The sequence below is a fragment of the Amblyomma maculatum genome, chromosome 3 (genome assembly GCF_055883805.1).
Source record: "Amblyomma maculatum isolate TAMU_Amacu chromosome 3, ASM5588380v1, whole genome shotgun sequence".
In the NCBI taxonomy this organism is placed as follows: Eukaryota; Metazoa; Arthropoda; class Arachnida; order Ixodida; family Ixodidae; genus Amblyomma; species Amblyomma maculatum.
This window is the reverse complement of record NC_139346.1, coordinates 37,606,065-37,627,653: the sequence shown is the minus strand read 5'-3', so window position 1 is coordinate 37,627,653 and position 21,589 is coordinate 37,606,065. Positions and strand designations below refer to the sequence as shown.

The 21,589-nt window shown below is 48.6% G+C and overlaps 1 non-coding gene and 1 pseudogene across 1 annotated transcript; one reads left to right on the top strand and one right to left on the bottom strand.

Moving 5' to 3' along the window:
- LOC146194573 (uncharacterized) overlaps positions 1 to 7,741 on the bottom strand; it is a 33,146-nt pseudogene extending 25,405 nt beyond the window's left edge.
- Positions 7,742 to 19,945: 12,204 nt separating this feature from the next.
- TRNAA-CGC (transfer RNA alanine (anticodon CGC)) lies at positions 19,946 to 20,017 on the top strand. Its single transcript has one exon. It is a non-coding gene; the product is annotated as a tRNA-Ala (tRNA).
- The last annotated feature ends 1,572 nt before the right edge of the window (positions 20,018 to 21,589 follow it).

The window sequence follows — 21,589 nt, the reverse complement described above, 5'->3', positions numbered from 1 at the left end:
GCTGTCGTAGCATTGCTTTCGCAATAAATAACTCGTCCACAGAGCCCAGACAGCAGGCTTTGCAATAAGTACTTTCACCACCACCTAGCTGCACTAACTCTGCTTCTGTACGCTGCGTAGTGTGGCGTTCGAGGAAGCGCCAAATGAAAGGCGCCGCACGGACTCCTGGATCGGACGCACAGCGTGGTCAACTTCGTATATGCGCGAACCGCCAGGCGACGTCGCGATCGAATGTGACGTGATCATGACGTCAGTTACAGTTATTAGACATGACCAGCTCATGATGTCCCTACCTGTCATAACATCACTAGGTGATGACGTCGTAATAACTCTCATCTCTTTTATTATCATCATCCCTGTAACTATAGCTGCCACTATCATAATCGGTCACTCAGTTCAGTTCAGTCTTTCAGTCGTGTCCGACTCTTCGTGACCCTATGGACCATGTCACGCCACGCTTTCCGGTCTCTCCTAACATCACATAACTTCATCTGCAGTGCCTCGAGGATGCCTTCTAACCATCGCGTTCGCTGCCTACCCCTTCTCCGGCGACCCTCAACATTTCCCAACATCAAATCTTTCTCCAGCGACTCCTCTCTTCTCATCAGATGACCAAAGTAGCTGAGCTTTAACTTTAGAATTTGACCCTCCAATGAGCAGTCAGGGTTTATGGTCGACAATATCGACTGATTTGATCTTCTGGCAGTCCAAGGAACTCTCAAGAGTCTTCGCCAGCACCACAATTCAAACGCGTCAATTCTTCGGCGGTCAGCCTTTTTCACAGTCCAACTCTCGCATCCTACATCACAACCAGAAAGACCATAGCACGAGTTATACGGATCTTGGTTGGCAGACTAATGTCTCTGCTCTTTACTAGGCAGTCAAGGCTAACCATTGCTCTCTTTCCCAGAAGCAGGCGTCTCCTAATTTGATGGCTGCAGTCTCCTTCCGAGGTAATCTTGGAGCCCAAGAACAGAAAATGTGTCACAGCTTCCACGTCTTGTCCATTGATGCTCCAGGACTCGATAGGGCAAGACGCCATGATTTTTGTCTTTTTAATGTTCAGTTTAAGCCCAAACTTCTCACTCTCTTCTTGTACGCACATCAGAAGTCTCTTGAGTTCCACTTCACTTTCTGCCATTAAAGTGGTATCATCCGCATATCTAAGGTTGTTGATACGTTTTCCAGCAATCTTCCCTCCAGCTGAAGACTCGTCCAAACCGGCCTTCCTCATGATGCACTCTGCATATAGGTTAAATAGGCAGGGCGACAGTATGCAGCCTTGCCTCACTCCTTTCTCGATCGGAAACCAATCAGTAAGACCATGCCCAGTTCTGACTGGGGCCTCTTGTCCTTCATACAAGTTCCTGAGGGAACTCCCATCTCTTGGATAGCTTGCCACAATCTGCTGTGATCTACGCAGTCAAACGCTTTCGCATAATTAATAAAGCAGAAATAGATGGGTTTCTGGAACTATCTTGCTTTTTCCATGATCCAGCGAAGGTTAGCAATTTGGTCTCTAGTTCCTCTGCCCTTGCGAAACCCAGCTTGCACGTCCGGAAGCTACCTGTAACCTACCTTGGAGGATTTTCAACATCACCTTGCTAGCATGCGAAATGAGTGCGATCGTGCGGTAGTTGGAACAATATTTGGCACTGCCTTTCTTTGGAATGGGGATGTAAACTGACCTCCTCCAATCCTGTGTCCACTGCAGGGTTGTCCAAATCTTCTGACATAATGTATGCAGAATGTTAACAACGTGATGGTTATGGGTTTGAAGCAACTCCGCTGGAATGCCATCAATTCCGCTAGCTTTGTTCTTAGCAATGCTGGCTAAGGCCCATTAAACTTCACTCTTCAAGATGCCCGGCTCGAAATCAGTAATCACAACCGTTTTAATTGAGTTTGCACATTTGGGTCCTTCTTGTATAGTTCTTCTGTGTGTTCCTATCGGTCACTATCTACTACAAATTAGCGGCGGCAGTCTCCATGCCAACCGCGCTGGAATGAAGTACACAAGGAGAACTAAGATACGTTTCTTGCGTGCCCGGTGTCGCTGTAGGGATGATTGACAGCTATAGTATCACCAAACGAACGATAGCATGAGCCGATGAAGGCTTTCGCCTTAATACGTCCAGCATTCAACTGCAGCGTAGAATAAGATTGTGTAGCGGTATGCGAAGCACATATTGTACCATGTACTTACGTCCAGGTAGTGAGGAACGAGCGTCTGTGCCTCTTCTAGTCCCAACATTGGTGTCAACATTAGGGGTAGGAACGCAGCCACCATGCTTGGGAACTCGGGGCTTAGCAGCAGTAGCAACGTGAGCGCCATGCAGTACACGCTCTTCCACTCCTGCGCCAAATTGGAAGGCACTAGATCAACTATCCGTAAACTACCAACCTTCACCTGCTCGTGCTATGATTCCCACTTCCGAGTTCTAAAAGGGCGGTTCTTTCTGACGTCAAACTCACCGAGCAACTAACAGATCGCGCTATATTTCGTGCATCTGGTCACATCGACGACTAATGTTTTCTTTTTGATAGAAGCTATAAAGTTGGCATTTACGATGCGGACGGAATAAAGCTGTGAAGCTGCACAAGGCACTGGAGTCATTTTTCAGAAGAATAGTGTAATTGCGTACCAAGCTATGCAATGTTTGTAGGCAAAGCACTGTTGTCAGAAAACAGCACTTAGCACAGGAAAGCTCTGAAGACGAGTTCTGTTAGCTAAGACGCGAAACTAGCCTACAAGGCATAAAGTAGGAGTTCGCAAGAGCCAAACCAAATGAACATAACCTTTAGATACCTTTTCAGTTGAAGCATATTCAGAACTTTAGGCTCCACTTTCTGGGGTGCCCTGGAGTTTTCTGAGGTGTCCGAGAGACGTCGACGTCTTTCGGTTAGGCATATTCACACTGATACTGAAGGAGAAGTAATCGTTTGATTTGTGCCTTTTTATCCCCCACATCCTTTTTACCATGCAGTCGAGCAATGCCACAATGTAACAGAAGCCACCTAAAATCACCAATCCGTTGAAAAGTACTGCTTGGGCTATGCGCAAGATTTTTAACTTAGTATAAAAGCCTTCTCGTGAAGAAGTAGCAGTTCACAATAGATAGCGAAGCACTGAAAATGGTAGGCGAGTATGTCTATTTAAGACAGGTAGTAACCGTGGATCCTGGCCGCGAGAAAAATACCTATTAAAATGCGATTGGGATGGAGCGCAGTTTGCAAGTATTCGCAGATTATGATGAAGCTTACCGGTATCTCTCCAGGTAAATCTATTCATTTGCATCCATCTTACCTATACTCATCTATGGGGCTGAAACGTGGAGGCTAACGAAGAGGGCTGTACCTAATTGAGGACATCGCAGATGGCTATGGAACGAAAAATGGTAGGTGTAACGTTGAGAGATAGGAAGCGTGCAGACTAGAGTCGAGAAATAACTCGAGGTAATGACATTCTAGTGGAAATCAAGAAAAAACGAGCGTGGGCGGGCTATAGTGCGTAGAGAGGACAACAGGTAGTCGCTTAGGGTAAAAAATTGTATTCCAAGGGAAGGAAGGCGTAGCGGAGGGCGGCAGAAAGTTATGCGGTCGGATGAGGTTAGGAAATTCCCAGGCGTCATGTGGATGCAGCTTGCACAGGACTGGTTTAATTGGAGGAATATGGAAGATGCCTTTGCTCTGTAGTGCGTATAGTCGGGCTGACGATGATGATGATGATGATGATGAAGAGTGTTCTGGAAGGCAGAATTGCCGTGTTAGCTCGTAAACTTCCACCGCAAAGCTAAAGCCTAGTTTGCAGCGCCAGCCAAATAAAGCTGGCTTACGGAAAGCTCCCACTATAAATATAAAGATATATAATCCCCCTATTCCTCAGGCACAAACCGTTCGCATTCTTGGTCTTCTTGATTCCTCTGGGACTGGCACCCCGTGGCTGACAGCCATCCGCTCACGCTACTCTAGGTCTGACTCGTCGCATAGCTATGCGCTCTGGCGGCGCACGTGCTCACACGGCCCGCCAGCTTGTTCGCTCTGTCCTCCAGCCGCGTATAAAATACCAGGCACAGTTTCAACGTCTCACCCGCTGACAGTTGGATTCCCTTGAGGCCATCAATCGTGAGGCTATGCGTGCAATAACATGTCTTCCCCGCCTAACACCCATACCAGTACTTCAGGAGTACGCCCAGCTAAATTCGCTCAATGAACTCATTGATCAGCGGATGGCAAACAGAGCTCGCAAACAGTCTTTACAATTCCATCGTTTAAAGACACTACCTCCATGGTCGTACTGCCAGCTCACCGACCATCGTCCCACTGCTTCCCCGTCGGTATCATCTGCACATCTGCCTGAAGGGTGCATATTATATGCCGATGCATCACATACTGCAGAGCGAGGAGTTACTTCTGTGTATAGTCCCTCTCATCCGCATCTCAACACTCACGTGACATATACCGCGGATACGTGCACCCCTCTGGCACTGGAACTTCACGCCATTTACAATGCCATATATTCCCTTCCGCCAGTTCCAACATTCAATGCAGTTCATTTTTACACAGACTCTCTCACTGCCCTTAAACAGCTTAAAGCAGTTCGACGCACATTTCAAATAACATAGTCCATTCATTTGCTCTGTTCAAAGTACCCATGCCCTGTGCGCATACATTGAATTCGCGGCCATACTCGCCATCCACATAATATTCAAGCGGATGCTATAACGCACGTAAACACATCAGGCGATCCACCACCTTCCCCTATTCCCCCAAATCCGTTCCTGTTCCACGTTTCCGATTCTCAAGTTCTGCGCCAGCGAACACGCGCTCTCGTTCCTCCGTGTTCGCACCCTCTCCCCCGTAGCCTCACTCGGCAGGAGGAGGTAACAGTGCGTCGGATCCGGGCAGGGGCGGCTCTGACCCCATCTGTACGACATTGATGGCGGGATAAAGATCCAGTGACTGACAGGTGCCCTCACTGTGACACTGCACCTGACGTCTGCGATGTGCGTCACTTGTTGTGGACGTGTCCATCAACGACTCACGTTAGACAACGGATACTCATGAAGGTGGGCCTGCGGTGGAATCGCGATTGTGATTAGGAGAAATGGACAATGGACAATCGTTACATGGCCAACCTCTGCGAATACATAAGCGCAACTGGACTTCACTCCTTCTTTTAACTTTCTATCTCCTACATCCCATTCCAATTTCTCAACTTATGCCTTGTGGCAAACTTTTCGAAAAAAAAAAGAAATTGGTCGTGTAATGTGTCATGACATCACGCAAACTGATGTTCGGTCAGAGTACGGTCATATATCCTCTAAACTACTACCTGGTAGCGGAGCCAGCGACATTTTCATACAATGAACTGACACTTATCATGCCGGTTGCGGACGCCTTCGAAAAAGGGGGCATTAATGCTATGGAGTTAATATATAATGTGTTACAAAGACACGCGGCTAAACAAATCCGGCTTTGCAACCCTCACCATTCAAAACAGGCACGGGGGCTACTTTAATTTCCGCTCTTACTTTTATGATGAGACAGCATAATAGCTCTGATTTGACATCTAAACTTACAGTTCCTGGTTAAAAAATATACTTTGCTTTTTTTGCGCAATTACTAATCCTTTAATTTTCAATTACATTTAACGTGATAGCTTTATTTAGTATTTCACGCCTTCTCTTTAGCATACAGTCTTAAAGGATGGGCCACCTAACCTAGACATAAACCCTTGCCAATTTATGACTAATCTATATGAATGTGCTACGTAGCCTAAAAGTAGTGTGCCTCACAAAGAAGGCAAGGTACCGGGATAAATAATTACGATCTCAAACTTCCGTCTGAAAGGAGGGCCCGACTTGCACACTCCTGCCGAACTGGCTACGTCGCATGGCCATATGAGGTTGGGGAACCTTATGACAATTCAGCGTCCCTCTATAGATGACCCAAGCATCGCAGGATGGCGCTGCGGGCGCCAGTGAATAGCGCCCTCTCCGGGCAACGCCATGTGATTGGTTGGGCCGAGTGAATAGCTCGCCTGTAGATTTTCGTGTCTTTGCGGCTGCTGCGCACGGAAGCAACTCGCTTCGCGCGCGCTCGCGTTTTTTGTCGCTCGCGTTGTTGAAAGCTGCTCGCGCGCACGCGCCCGGACCGTAGTCTACTCGCTCTGAGCGCGCTTTTGGTGCGCTTGAATTTCTGTGCTGACAGAGAGCTGTCTTGCGCGCGCGCTCGTGCTTCTACTTTTCAAACTCGCGCTTGGACAAAGTGGTGTTTGAAGCGAGTGTGCAGCAATCTACACGCTTCGATGTGGTTTTAAGAAAACAGCCGACAGCGGTGGCTATTTTCGCAGCGCAAATGACAAAAAGCGAGAGCTGTTAGTCAGCCGTGTGCATTCTGTTGAGCAGACTGTAGAAGACAACGCTGTTATCGCACTTCGTAAAATAAAATACTTGCCTCAAATTACACGTCGTACACGATGTGGTCGCTGACCTGCGACACACACTTAGCCTTCACGATAACAGCGTTGACTTCTACAATCTGCTCAACAGAATGCACATGGCTGACTAACAGCTCTCCCTTTTTGACATTTGTGCTGTGAAAATAGCCACCGTTGTCGGCTATTTTCTCAAAACCACATCGCAGCGTGTACATTGCTGCACACTCGCTTCAAACACCGCTTCGTCCAAGCGCGAGTTTGAAAAGTAGAAGCAGGAGCGCGCGTGCGCGCGCGACAGCTCTTTTTCAGCATGGAAATCCAAGCGCGCGCAAAGCGAGTAGACTGTGGTCAGGGCGCACGCGCGCGCGCAAGTAGCTTTCAACAACGTAAGCGCGCGCAAAGCGAGCTGCTTCCTCGTGCAGAATCCGTAAAGACACGAAAGCCCACAGGCGAGCTGTTGCGACAGCCAACAACACAACAATACACTTCCCCACATTTCGAGCGTCACGAAACCACTCCAGCCTTGTTTTAAACTCAGCTGTGACACCTGTTTGCATGCCTGCGAAGCCATGGCGGCGGGCCGGCGCGAGCACTCACAAAGAGAGTTAACGCGAGCGACGCGTGCAGCACACGAAACCGCCAGAACACGTTCGGTCAAGCGCCGCATCAGCGCCGCGCCCAACCAATGCTTCAAAAGTTCGCCGCTTGCGGAGGAGCGCGCGCTGCAGTAGCCCAGACAAACTTGAGGTTGGGTTCCCTATACCAACAATTCACCCCATCGCGTTGACACGGATCTAATGAATAGTAGAAGGGATACTCTTGTGACCTGGGAACTTTTCCAGCTTTTGATAAGAAGTTTCTAAATGACACACAGCTGTACCTGAAAATCAGGTGTCACGTGAGGAAGGCACACACGGCAATCTATGTGCCTTCTTTGAGTGCTTGTCATTTCTTGGCTGCGCGACCTCTCAAAAGCAGATTCCAACACACCTAACACTTCGACATGTTTCAAGCTTTCAAAGAACAATGGAGACCCTTACATTAGTTTTGTTAAAACATGGGCAGTTGCGAAGGAAATTAGGCACCCAAGAACTATAACAGCATAGAGAGACCGTACAGCTCCGAGCGGACGACCTCCACGAACAGTGGGCTGACCTGCGATCCTTGCAGGAGCAACGGGGATAGGTAGACGGGCAGAAGCAGGACGCGCACCAGGGAACGGTAGACGTCTGCTTGGGAGGTGCGGAGGGCTCGCTCCTCTTCCAGGACTCCAGCAGGGGTGAAGGCTTCGCCCGCCATGCCTATTTGTATAAATGCATTGTTAAGAACGAATAATGATGATGCCTTGTCAATGCGGCAACTTAGTCAATCAGCTTAAGAATATAAAGAGAAAATTTAAAAGGGCAGTCTAAATCGAGGGTCCCGGTGCTGTCTTATGGCTATGGGACCCTCGTCTGTATTTTTATACATTTTGTAAATATGTTCAATCTAATAAACTTTCACTTTCACTTTAAAAAAAAAAAAAACCTGTGTGGCACTTTGGACCAATAAAGTGTGCGATGAGGCCAAAGCCTCTGAAATACAGCTGATGCTCTCTTTTCGGGGTCTGCCTCTGTATGCTGTGTGGTACGGCGTTCGAGAAACGACAGATGAACGGCGTAGCACGGACACCTGGATCGGACACCCGGCAGGGTCAGCTTCTTAGATGCGTGAATCGCCTGGTGATAGGTTGAGTCATGACATCATAACAGAACATCCGGTCATTGCCGATGAAATCACCAGATCAAGACGTAACAATCTCATGGTATCCGGTGAAATCTCGTGAGGTGTGATACTTACCGCGGACGGACCTTCATGAGGCTTTCGCTTTAAAAAATCAGACTGCAGCTAGAATGACCTTCCAAAGAGATCTTTAAGTGACATCACCGAAACGCGGCGTTAATACTTCATTTGATGAGAAGTTAAGGTATTTGTGTGCTTTCTTTATAATATCACCGTTTGTTTCAGCGTGATATCGTTCATGGCCCTGTTCTACTGAAAATAGGGCTTCGGCAATGAGGCTTAAAGGAAATAATGCCTAGCCTTCCTCTGGCAGGTCGCTGCGGCAGGTGGCACAGCCGGATACTGAATGGCCAGAAGGTTGTGTGAAAAACAAGACCGCACAACAAGGCAGAGTTGGCAAGAATCGCTAACTTGCGGAGCTTCATTGAAAGAGTAAGTTGACAACAGGACACTAAGGAACTCTCGAATATCGGAATCAATTAAGCTGCTACTAGTGCCATGTAGTCGTCCTTGTACAAAAGGGTTAAAGCGGAGCTTTTGTAAGTGCAGCTCTTATGCGGCCGTTCAGCGGTTGAGCGGTTTCGCCGTGGTCGCTGGTGTAACCGAGAGAAAGAGTGTCACGAGCCACGATTGAGTCAGGAGCCAAACAGAATTTCTCAAAATAGGAGAAAGAAAATCGTACGCTCGAGACACCCGCCGGACCGAGTGCAGGCCTTATCGAGGTCGGCATCAATCAACACTGTCTCTGGCTCCCCGCTATCGCTGTTCCCTCGCGCTCTCTTTCACTTTGTTAAGAATCGAGACCTGAGTTCAAATTTTGCATGCTCGAATGTCGTAATCATCCTGACATATTTAATTTGATAGCAATAAAGGATCGTTCACCGAAAATCCGCCGTCGGCAGCCATCCGCCTGCGTTGTGAGGAAAAAATCACTCCAGGCCGCAGTCACATGCCCGACTCATTAACTGGCAAACATCTTGCGGATGCTTTAAAATATCTAAAGTACCTTTCTATCTTTCTCCTTGATAAAGCACTCGTATGAAAATGGCTATAGATTTAGGAAAAGCGGAGTAAGCACAGTACTAGTACCTGAAGCTTGCTAAACTGGTAGAAAGACCACTACAATTTGTTACCTAAATTAGGTGATCGATGCTCGAACGGGCCTAATGCAAAGGCATGCTCAGCTTTCATATGCTTTCAGCATAGCGAGGATGTGCTCACGTTTCCGCTTTATCTCCTGCATAAACAGGATTGAACCTTACTGCAAGACTAAGCGAATTGGTCATCAAAAGTGCCAACATCAAGAGATAGTGACATGGAGGAGCGTCTTTTCGGGGCTCACCTGTAAGGAAGGGCGTCGTCACTGATCTGGTCTAGCGCTGAGTAGTTTCCTCTTCTTCTGCTAATCGTCAGGAACGCACTCACGTGGGTCCGTGATCTCCACCTTCTTTTGCTTTTTCCCAAAGGAGGCCGCACGCTGCGCCTTTCGGTGACGCTACTTATAGTAAAGCTCGGCAGAGCACGTACGGGAGCAAATATAGTTTTCTATAATCGAGAGCTCAAGAGGACGAGCCTAGACTTATTACGAGGTTAGGACTGACCTTTATTCTGTGAGTTGTGTCCGTTTCTATGGCAGAATACATTGGCACTGATACAGGCAGCAAGTACACTTACACATAAACAAGTACAAAGACAACACGGAACACAGAACACAAATTGAAATAGATGGACGGAGTCACTGAAGTAAACACCAAGAAAGAGAAGTCGACATGGTCTAGATAGGCATAGCGAAGAAATAACACCAGGAATGTAGCGGAAGGGAAGGCAAGCGCAGCGGGATGGGGGAGGTTGGAGGCAAAATAATTATAGGTGGTCGGATAAGGCTAGAATGTTTGGGAAATAATGTGGGCGCTGCTAGCGAATGAGTACGTAAATTGGAAGGATCTGGAAAAGATCTTTGTCCGGGATTTTGCTGTAGGCATTCTGGATATGTTTTGATTTACTAGTGCCGTTCATCGTCGATAGCCGCTCTTATTTGAAAAAACAAATATACAGATGTTTGACGTGGCTAAACCTAGTAAAACCTGCGAAACTGATAGCTTGGAATAGTTTTTCCTGGTATCTGAGATAAGTGTTAATTCTTCCTCTGTCTTCTCGCCATCGCTTCTCGCGAGAACCGTAAAGCATGTTGCCACAGTTTCTGCGGACGACACGAATGTGCCTGCCTGGCCAAGGAGCAGCGATTCCAGGTCGGGATCCAAGGTGGAAGGCTGAATTCCGGTCTCAGGCTCCCTTCTTATGGCGACGACCGAATTTGCACCACCTGCCAGTTTGGCGACGTGCATCAGCAGGGTAACCCGGTCAGATGTCGTGAAGCAGTGCTTTCATGCTACAATCAGAGGAAAACGCTTGGACAGTAAAACGCTATTCTATACCATAAACTGTAAATGTTCCGCTGAAGCCATTTTGAAGATGAGGGTTCAGAGTAACATAGAGAGTGCGTAGAAATTTTTCGGAGAGCACGCAGAGTTGAAAACATGAAAAGCCTGACGCCATCAGCGGGAGAGCGAAAGACACCAGCAAGTTTCGCAACTGCTAGTAAAAGCCTAGAGGACATCGCCGTCAAGGAAATGTATACTACCACATCACGGGCTAAACTCACACATTCACTCTCCCTTTACTTTCCCTTTCCCCGGCATGGTGGAGTCACCTAGCTACCCAAAGATCTGTGTTATCATTAAATCACTTTCTCTTTCTTTTGCCCATTTTCTCAGCTTTGAGACTTCTTGTACATACAAACTACATTACAGGGAAAACGACCTTATTATGGAAGCCATGGACCATAGCTTCACAAATATCATTTCAGAGTTCGTAGTAGAAGCAGGCGGTAGGAGAGTGTGGATTCTGGTAAATTATCCCAGCTAACAAAACATTTGATTAAAAACCTCAAAAGTAAGATACAACAGCCCGAGCTATCAAATCTAAGCAATTAGTGCTATGTGTCTGGCATGGAGACGTATCACATGAAGAATATTAAGCATGTTCTAAAGAATGCTGGCAGCCATAAAGAGGTGAAGAGATATTAGGCATAGACAGAATTCAGTTTTATCTGTAAGGAAAAAGTCGTTAATGTCATTACTAATGCAGACAAAATAATCAAAGCAGCCGAGGAGTGATTTATACTGACCTACACAGCAGTCAAATTACGTAGTAAGGACAATAATGAGATTGGCAGTAGTGAAGAGCTATCAGACTTTCCGCCCGTTACGAAGGGCGAGGTTAAGAAAGCTTTAGGAGCTATGAAAAGGAGGAAAGCAACTGGGGAGGATCAGGTATATACCGATTTATGAAACGATAGGCGGCTATAGTACTAGAAAAACTGACAATCGTATAGCAATGCCTGGAAACGCAGCAATGTCCACCCTCTGTACTAAGATTCAGGAGACAAGCTGGACCTTAACTGTTACAGGTCCATAGCAGCTACGTCGGTATTTTATTGGCTGACCACGCAGGCCGTAAAGAACCACCTACAGCTCTGGGCCGAACGCAAGGGTGTTCTCGGAGAGCTACAGGCGGGTTTCCGGGTTGGCAGACTAATTGAGTACAACTTGTGTGTCCTCACACAGTGCATTGAAATCGCCAAGCTGGTCGGTGGCCCGTTCTATGTGGCTCTCCTAAGGCATACGACCGGGTCAACAGGCAGCTACCCTGGGAGATTCTGCGCGAGCTCGGCCTCGACAAAGCCCACCTTGGGACTGTACAGTGTCAACAAGATCGTCATATGTCGGGAGCGTCTTTATGACAACGCATTAAGCAGCGGCTTGTTGGCGGAGGCCTGCTGCGGAGTACTGCGGGCGTGTGAGTTACGAGCTCAGTTTCTCGAGTAGTGCTACTTGTGCCATCTGTGGAACGTCTGCAGAGACAACGAGATTCGTAATCCTGGAATGCCCGGCATTTTGGCCAGCCCCCGTGACCAGAGTATTGCCAGCAGGAGAATCCGCCCTAAGCCCATTCGCTAGTCGTGCTAAGGATGATGAAGTGGAACAAACGGCAAGAAGAAGACGACGCTGAGGCTGGTGAAATCGGTGCTGTCATCAATGTTAGTTGTGCGGACAGCTTTTGGCCTGTACATCTGCCCATTAACATCTTGGGGGAGGTGAATTCAATAGATTCCCTATGACAAACTGGATCTCCTCAGCGGCCGCCACGTCGGTACCACCACAAGGACTACAGGCACCGCTACCTCCACAGCCGCCGCACCTGCTGTCGTCATGGCCCACCCCCGTGACCCCGGAACCTTCTGCGGGACCGACGACGTTGATGTCGACGACTGGCTAGCCTAAACGAACACGTGAGCAAGCACAACAGGTGGGATCCCACACTAATGCTCGCGAATATAATCTTTTACTTGACTTGCACCGCGAGGGGGGGGGGGGTTGAAACCCACGAAGACGTAACATCTTGGGATATCTGCAAACAGAAGCGTCACGACATATTCGGAAAGCCTATTGGGGGCAACTTCGCCGCCAAGAAAGCGCTAGTCTTTCGCACCCAAACATCTACGGAGTCTTTTCTTACTTACATCCAAGACCAAGGCATGCCTGAGGAAGATAAAGTCGGTCATATATCAAAAGGCATTGCCGACAATGCCTTCAACCTCCTGTTGTGCAGGGATTGTTCCACCGTGGACTCTGTGGTGCAGGTGTGCAGACGTTTCGAGCAAGCAAAACAGAGGCGCATATATCCCGATTTCGGCCGGCTGCCGAACACGGCTGCCAGCTCCTCCTGTATCGATCTCCAGACTCCTCGACCGCCTGCTAACGACAGTACGTTGACACGCATTGTCCGGCAAGACCTTGAGGCAATGATGGCAGCGGGCTCACTATCGCATACGCCCGACAACACCGTACCTACTATGTCACTTATTCAGGTTGTTGTTCGCCAGGAGGTTACCAATATGGGTTTCCTTTCTGCCACCGACACCGTGGATTTCGGACCTACCCCTCCAGATATTGCTGCCGCCTCATCCAACGCCGATTTCTTGCCCCGATATCGGTACCGCAATCCAAATGAGTGGCGTACCCATGACAATCGCCCCATCTGTTTTACTTGTTCTCGCGTTGGACACATTCCCCGTCACTGCCGTAGCCACTGGTACACTTTACCTCGTTAGTTCGCCTACGTCGACCACTGCGGAGACTATGCCTCTCGCTATTCTTCACCTCGCCCCGACCAAAGCCGTGTTGAGCCCGGTTCCACTGTCCGTGCTGCCAACCGTTCACCATCTCCGCAGACATGAAGTTCGAGTTGTCCTCTTCCTCGCCGCTGTTCGCCACCGGCCTTTCCTGGCCTCTTACCGGAAAACTACCCAATGCAGCTCCCGGAGGTGACGCTGCATTTATGACACGGAGCAAAAAACCTCTGCTGTCCCCTGCCCTACAAAATAACCGTATCGACGTCTTTGTGGATGGAGTTAACGTTTCTGCTCTCATTGATACAGGCGCCCAGCTATCCTTTCTCAGCTCCTCATTTCGTCGTCGCCTCAAGAAAGTCCTTACGCCAGCCGTCTCATCCACAGTTCGCGTCGCCAATGGTAGCCCTGCAGCAGTGGTTGGTACGTGTACGGCGCGAGTTACCATTGCTGGCCGTCATGCCCCAGTGTTGTTCACTATCTTCCATGAATGCCCCCAAGACGTTATCCTTGGCATTGACTTTTTAACAGCCCACTCTGCCCTTATTTACTGCTCTACCGGCCTACTTCGCTTGGACCTTCTGCTCTGCTCTGAAGGCCCCTCCTGCTCACCTCGCCTTCGATCAGCACTGTTCAATCGCCTTCCTCCTAAAAATGCCGTTTACACCGCTATGTCGCCATTCCAACCCGTCCCGGACGGCGACTATCTCTCGCGTCCCATTACTGATGTCATGCTGCAGCGGCACGTCACCCTTCTTCATCTAAATGTGCACATCTCTGGAACCGCATCATTCTCCCTGTCCTTAACTTCAGCTTGTCAACTCAAGTTCTGCCCAAAGGGAATTTCACTCGCTGCGCTGTCCCCGATGACTGACTGTGCCATTTCAGCTTTGACTATGGTTCATCTAACTGCCGTCCCTGCAGCCACTGCCTCGTCCCCCACATCGCGCCCTGATCCTCTTATCAGCATAATTGCAGCTAATCTCCAGATTTCGCCGCTGATTTAAACAAGCTTTGTCTCACCTACAATGACCTTTTTGACTTCGGAACCCGCCCATGGGGTCAAACTACAGTTGTCAGCCACCGCATTGACGCCGGTGACGCCAGTCCTATTCACAGGCGGCCCTATCGTGTTTCGCTTGCCGAGCGACGTGTCATTCAAACGGAGGTCGAGAAGATATTAGCGAACGACATAATAGACCTTTCCAGTAGCCCCTGGGCATCCCCTGTCGTGTTGGTCAAGAAGGATAACAGTTGGAGATTCTGCGTTGACTACCGCAATCTGAATAAGGTAACCAAAAAGATGTCTATCCTTATCCTTGTATCGATGACACGCTTGATAGTTTGCACGGAGCCAGCTAGTTTTCATCCATCGACCTTCGTTCCGGATACTGGCAAATCTCCGTCGACGAAAGAGACCATGAAAAAACAGCGTTCATCACCCCTGACGGCCTCTATCAATTTAAGCGCATGCCTTTTGGCTTTTGCAAAGCTCCAGCAACCTTCGAACGCATGATGGACTCTTTGTTCAGATGCTTGCATCAAGTGGACCATTTGTTTATCTTGACGACGTAATTGCTTTCTCCTCTAGATTTGGCAGCCATCTCCTTTGCCTTCCTACAATCGTTCGATTTTCGCCGCGCCGGACTTTAACTAAACCCCACGAAGTGCAGCTTCGGTCACCGAGAAATCAAAGTCCTTGGCCACTTGGTTAATGCTTCCGGCGTTCCGCCTGACCCTGACAAGATTCGTGCCGTCAGAGGTTTTCTCACTCTGCGATCATCCAGCGATGTTCAAAGATTTATTGGCCTATGTTCATATTTCCGACGATTCGTACCAAACGCCGCAGCCCTTGCTCGTCCTCTCACCCGCTTCCTCAAGAAAGCCATTTCATTCTCTTAGGGGCCTGAACAAGCTGCAGCTTTCTCAGTGCCTATTGCTGCTCTCAATACTCCAGCCGTCTTGGCCCATTTCAACCCATCCGCCAATACTGAACTCCACACCGACGCAAGTGGTAATGACGTAGGAGCTATACTCGCTCAGCGACAACACGGCCGTACAAAGGTAGTAGCGTATGACAGCCGCCTCCTCTCAATGCCAGAATACAATTATTCTATCACCGAGCGAGAGCGCCTGGTGCTTCCCTGGGCTATTACAAAATTCCGCCCTTATTTGTTTGACCGCCATTTTACTGTTATGGCAGACCATCATGCCTTGTGTTGGCTTTGCTCTCTCAAAGATCCTACTGGTCGTTTGGGGCGCTGGGCGCTACGATTACAAGAATATACCTTTTTGTTGCCGCATTCCGTGATGCAGCTCTTGCCGGCGGTTCGGACATGAAGAGAGTCAGTGCACTCGCACATACGCAAGCGTCACCGGTCCCGGCAAAAGCGATGAAGTGTCCGAGCTGCACATGGATGAGGCGGACGCTGAGGAGACTTCAAAAGCAGGAAAAGGACCAGCGGCCAAGGAAGTATTGCAGCCTAATCTTCAAGTCCTTGTGCCGCAGAAGCCTAGTGTTCACGCTAGCCCACCGAGCAAACCAATAGTTACCGACCCGGAGGAATCTGCTTTGGATAACGCGACGAACGACGACGAATCGAACATCGAGGGCGCCGAAGCAACCGCAATGGACGTTACTCAGGGAGCAGCTGGCGTTGGGACCGGTATACTTCCATGAAAACGGCCGTGTGACCAGAAAGATACCGAGAGTGAGCAACTGGATGGCAGTGGCAGCGGGGAGCCGCCACCAAAAACAACTGGGATCAGACGGCCGCCCTTCAAACCGCGGCCGAACGTCCCGCCCGAGCCAAGGCAGGCGGTGAAACCGCCTCCATAATCCTTTCGCCTGTGTGGCCAGGTGGACTCAGCGAAGACGGTGCTGGCTGTGATCTGTACGGCGCCTTCGAAAGACTGGATTGGGGAGCGCTGCATGGAGGCTTTATGCACTGTGAGTTTAGTGTTTTGTTGCCCGATACAAACTCTAATTAGCGGGGCTTTTGTTACTAAACATGGCGGTTAATCACGATGTAACACTGCGTTTAGCATCTTTAAATGTGCGGGGTTTGGGAGCAAGAAGACGACAAAGCCAGCTGCGTCGCCTATTTCTTGAAAATGATCTTGACCTAATTGCTATCCAAGAAACTAAGATTGAAAGCGAAGAGCTAACTGATCGTATGGCGTCGTCCTTTTCTTCTTTGTATGACGTATGCGTCTGCCATTCCGTCGGCGCGTGGGGTGGCTGAGTTTTTTTTATTCGTAAAAGTTTAGGCATGAACGTTACTTTCGTTGTGGCTTCCCAATGGGGTCGTCTTCTTTGTTGACTTTTCGTTTTCGAATTATAGTTATCGTGTTGTCTGTGTTTATGCTCCGAACGCGGCGAGCGAGCGCTAAACATTTTTCGAAAGTCTCGAAATGCATCTTAGGTGCGACAAGGTAGTAATATTGATAGGAGACTTCAACTGCGTTTGTTTCGCTCAGGACCACGTGAAAAATTTGCCAATGAGGGACAAGAGTGCTCAGCTGCTTCACTCTTCAATCAATGAATGTAATCTCGAAGACGTTGGCTATTTGTTCTCTTACGACGCACACCCTAAATACACGCATTTTCAAAGGGATAGCCACGCCAGGTTAGATCGAAGTTATGTCTCTGTTGAACTGGCTTCATTGTGCACAGAGTATGACGTTAAGCCCGTAAGCTTCAGTGACCGTTGCTTAGAAATTGGAACATTTGGCAGAAAAAGAGCTTCCGATTTAACTGGCACCTGTGGAAATTTAACGTGAAGCTTTTAGAGGACGACAGTTTTGTAAGAGAAACAACGAAAGAACTCAATAAATTACTTTCGACGCAGACCGAAAGCTATACAGTTGAGTGAGAGGAGCAAAAGCAGAGAGTAAAGCTTTTAGCCATCGAAACTGCAAGCGCAATTTGATATGACGAGAAAACAAAACAAAAAAATGCACGAGGAGTTTGAGGTTTTGCTTAGCATGGATAGCATCCAGTCGGGAAGATGTGCACAAAAAATAAAAGCCTTGAAACGACAACTTGAAAACATTCACACTGAAAAGTATAAGGCAGCAGTGATAAGAGCAAGGTCTCAAAAATTTTGGGCGGGGGAGACGCCAACTAAGCGAGCGCTGTCAGATGAGAAACGGCACGCGTATCAAAAAGAAATACGGCAAATTGAGAACCAAGGTGCTGTAACTAGTGACCCTGCTACTATCAAAAATGCCTTTATAGAACACTACAATGAATTGCTTGGCCGTAAACGCGAAGTCAAAAATGGCTTTCAGGCAGAATTCTTGCGCCAAATGCCAAAACTAGATGATGATGTTATAACACGTCTAGAACGACTCATAAGTTTGACAGAAATAGAAAGTGCGATAGACGAGCTTCCAATGGGAAAGTCGCCAGGACCTGACGGGCTTGGCGCTGCTTTCTACAAAGGATTTAAAGATTACACTGCCCAGGTTTTGCTTAAAGTGCTAGACGAGTCATACGAGAGTAAGCAGGTTCCACCTTCATTTTCTACCTCGCACATTGTTTTCATTCCGAAGTATGATGAGCCAGGAAAACGCCTGTTGGTGGGTTCTTATCGGTCGATAAGCCTCGTCAACGTGGATTACAAAATATACATGAAAGTGCTGGCGAAAAGGCTTCAAAGTGTAATATCAAGTCTGGTTGGGTCACACCAGACGTGCGGCATTAAAGGTCGAAGCATCGCACCTATTGTGCACGTGGTACGAACTGTTTTGGAGTGTTGTGACGCGATTGGATCTCGAGTGGCAATGATACAGCTGGATCTCGCCAAAGCATTAGATCGCGTTTCGCACGATGCCTTGTTCGAAGTATTGGCACACTCAAACATAGGAAGAGTGATTGAGGAAGGTGTTCGAATGGTGTATGCGAACTGCACGACACGGATAATTGTGAATGGAGAGCTCACTGACAGCATTCGCGTGCTGTCGTCAGTGAGGCAAGGCTGCCCCCTGTCACCCCTGCTGTTTGCGGCCTACCTCGAGCCTCTCTGGCGGTCTATCATAAACAATGAACGTATAACTGGTTTTATGCTACAGTCAGCACAGGCAAAATGCTGGCATATGCAGACGACATCGCTGTATTCTGTTCAAGCAGAGAAAGCATTCAAGAAGTTACTGTCCTTGTTGAAAAATTCTGTCGACAGCCAGGCTGTGAAGTAAATTGAGAAAAAAAGGTCCGGGTTCTGGCATGGAGACTTGGATGTTATGCCTGAATAATTTTCTCGTTTGCAATGGTCAAAATTGCCGACCCAGTATTTAGGCGTGCCGTCCCACCCCTTTCTGGGCTGGCCAAGCAGAGAGGGCGAGAGAGAAAGCTGATTCATGGCAGCGCAAGCCGTTGCTAATGTTCTCACGAGCTTATGTGTGCAATGTTTTCCTTGTGGCAAAGATATCGTACGTAATGAATGTGCTTTCGGCGACGCGTGTTAACATCCAAAAAATTCATCGTGTCTTTGCCGTTTTCACGTGGGCATCAACATGGGAAAAGTGCTGCAGAACCAACCTGTTTCTTCCTGTTAAGGCGGGGGGCTTGGGCCTCGTGCATCTATTTTTGCGACAGGTTGTCTCGCGTTTTTTTTCCTTCGTGATCAAAGCAACGAATTCTTGAGGACGGTCATGCAAGTACGAGTGTGTAAAATGCTTCCAGAACATGTTGTCTGTTCTGGTAAGAATATGAGTGGCGTCTTAAAAGGGTACATGCGCGAAGTTGTTTTGTCTTTCAGAATGTTGCATGTGCAAAGTTGGCTTGTCTTTCAGAATGTAGCATGCGCGTTTTTCAATGGAATACTTGAGCAAAGTGTGTAAGAAGAAGCGGTACAAAGACCTTCTGGGTGTGACGATACCGTTGCCGATTTACCGTGCACCAACCGGGGAGGCTCCGGACAGGATGTCTTAAAGCGTGTGAAAAAGATGCCAGTTAGGCCTTCAGTTAAAACGTTCTTCTTTAAGCTACATTCCAACACATTACCTGTTAAAACCTGGTTACATGAAAAAGGCTTATTTGTTCCGTGGACAACAGACTGTCTCCTTTGCAAAAAACCAGAGACAATCGACCACGTCTTTCTGGATTGCTCAGACCCAGTCTTTGACTGGGATTTTCTCCAGAGAACACTAAAGAAAGACCTTCCGTTAGATCCGTATGGCATACGGTTCCTTCCAGTCGAGAGCGAGGGTATTCCTTTGGATTTAGTCATGGTCTTGGGCCTCCACAGCCTGTGGAAAACAAGGATGCAAGTGCAACATGCAGATGTCAACACGCGTTCTGTACGCGAGAACCTTATCGAGAGTTTGCTGCTCCTTAGAGAAACATGCCGGGTGCTTTCTGATCCACCTGACTGGATCAGTGTGCTTGATGAACTGGCTGTCCTGAAGAAAATTTAAACCTTTCGTGACAGCCAAAGTCTGGTTGTTGCGAGTTTTACCATTATTGTGAATTTTTTTTTAAATTGATGTGAGCTCAAAACAGGCAATAAAGAAAATAAAAAGAAAAAGGAGGTGTAGCTCAGTGGTAGAGCGCTCGCATCGCATGTGAGAGGCCCCGGGCTCAAACCCCGGCACCTCCAGGGATCCCCGTATAGCTTTTTTTTTTTGTTTCTTTCAAAATGTTTGAAGAAGAGTGGTAAGTATAACGTTGCTAAAGATAAATCTCGGAATCACAGCCTGAGTGGCTCCGATCGTAGAATCGGTGCGTGTAAATGCGGCGTGTTGCGTCATGAAACAAATTTCTGTTTATTTTGATCATTACGAATGCAGTGAAACAATATTCAAGGAAGCAATGACGAGATCACCTGTCTATCTGAGGATGTAGCTCGGAATTCTGCTTCCGGCCACGCCAGTGAACGGACGCAGGATGCAGGGCTCTGTAGGAGCGGCTTCAGCGGCCATGTCAGGCCACGGTAACAGGATTGCTGAACAGGACAATGCTTACCAGGTCGTTTTGCCTGCACTGCCAACAGGTCGGTTTGTTTTGAATACCGTTTTTTGCACGCCGATATCAGGGCCCGCCCGTACCGGGTGGAGGATTTCCGGGATGCGTTAGCGCAACACTCGCTAATACCCGATGTTATCGCAATGGGGGCGTATCGGATGAGCCACGTCTGGGCCATCACTCTCAAGGATACTGAAGCAGTGAACAAGATTGTGAGTGTAGGTGAGCTTTGTGCGAAAAACGGTCGCTGCTTGATCGCTGCCGGCGAACCAGGACGTGCGGCTGAAACTTCACTGGCTGCTACACAACGTGAAAGACGAGGATGTTCGTGCTGCCTTTGCGCCGTACGGAAAGGTGTCGGAAGTTACACGGGAGCGCTGGCGAGTTAAAGGTATGTTAGAAAAGGGCTCAACTACTAGACTCGTCACGCTGAGGCTGGAAGCTGGCATGAAGCTTGACGACCTGCCGCATCAATTGAGTGTTAGCGGCGCTCGTTATTGTGCCAGGCAGGCCCCCCCTGTGCCTACGCTGCCGGATTACGGGTCACATCCGCAAAGAGTGCCGGCGCGGAACCTGCCGACGGTTCGGGCATGAAGACAGCCAGTGTGCTTGTACCTACGCGAGCATTGCCGGACCTGGGACAAGCGAAGACACGTCCGTGTTAATAATAGACGAGGTGGTTGCAGAGGAGGCTGCTGACATTAGAGGTCAGTCAACAAAATAGGACGCGCCTTCCATGACTGTTTTAACAAAGAAAAAGGTGACGGTCCCCAGTCAAGAGAATGAAACTCGAGCCTTGCAAGTTCCGTCACAGGACCATGAAAGCGCGTCAAAGGAAGCGTCAGAAGTTGTAAACGATTTTTCTGACGGTCAGGAGCAGCTCAGTACTGAGCATCCCTCTACTAATGCCATGGAGGTAGGGCCGGAGGCAGCAGCCTTAATTGCCGCGAAACGTCCGCACGAGGAAAGCGTCGAGGAGACTCAGCTGCCAGGCGGTTTTTGTGGGGAGCCGCCGCCGAAAGCTTCCGGCATTAGTTGAGCAACGTTAAGACCGAAGCCGAACTTCTCGGCTGACACGCGACAGGCGGGGAAGCCGCCTCCGTAGTTTGTGTGGTGCCCTGAACGATTTGTGGTCGGATGCCTACCGACCAGCGTCAGGAACCTTCTGCAACCAAGCGGTGCTTGCGTGAGCCAAAATGAAACAAAG